At 38.1% G+C, this 341-nt stretch overlaps 1 protein-coding gene across 5 annotated transcripts in view; it reads right to left on the reverse strand.

Annotated features, from left to right (window-relative positions):
* The window catches only part of LOC116669660 (lysocardiolipin acyltransferase 1), an 18,835-nt gene that overhangs the window by 3,354 nt on the left and 15,140 nt on the right, over positions 1-341 (reverse strand). The window lies entirely within an intron of this gene.

A 341-nucleotide genomic window follows, 5' to 3' on the forward strand; every position in this document is an offset into this window, starting at 1 on the left:
GGACTATAGTCCCCTGGCGATAAGGTTATGTAAATTTGTGTGTCATCCGCCTAACTATTAGTAACTTATTTTGTTGTTGTTGGAAGCATGTCGATGTTAAACAGAAGAGGCCCCAGAATGGAGCCTTGGGATACTCCAAACGTCATATTTTTATGATTAGATGCAGAATTACTTATAGACACAAAGTAGTCCCTATTCTCTAAGTAGAATTCAAAACAGTTTAGTATTGAGCCAGAAAGGCCAACTCAGTTTTCAATCGGTCTAGTACTATGTGATGGTCGACCGTGTCAAATGCAGCACTGAGATCAAGTAATACTAAGATTGAAATTTTTCCACTATCT

This window comes from Etheostoma spectabile, chromosome 20 (assembly GCF_008692095.1).
Source record: "Etheostoma spectabile isolate EspeVRDwgs_2016 chromosome 20, UIUC_Espe_1.0, whole genome shotgun sequence".
Classification (NCBI taxonomy): domain Eukaryota; kingdom Metazoa; phylum Chordata; class Actinopteri; order Perciformes; family Percidae; genus Etheostoma; species Etheostoma spectabile.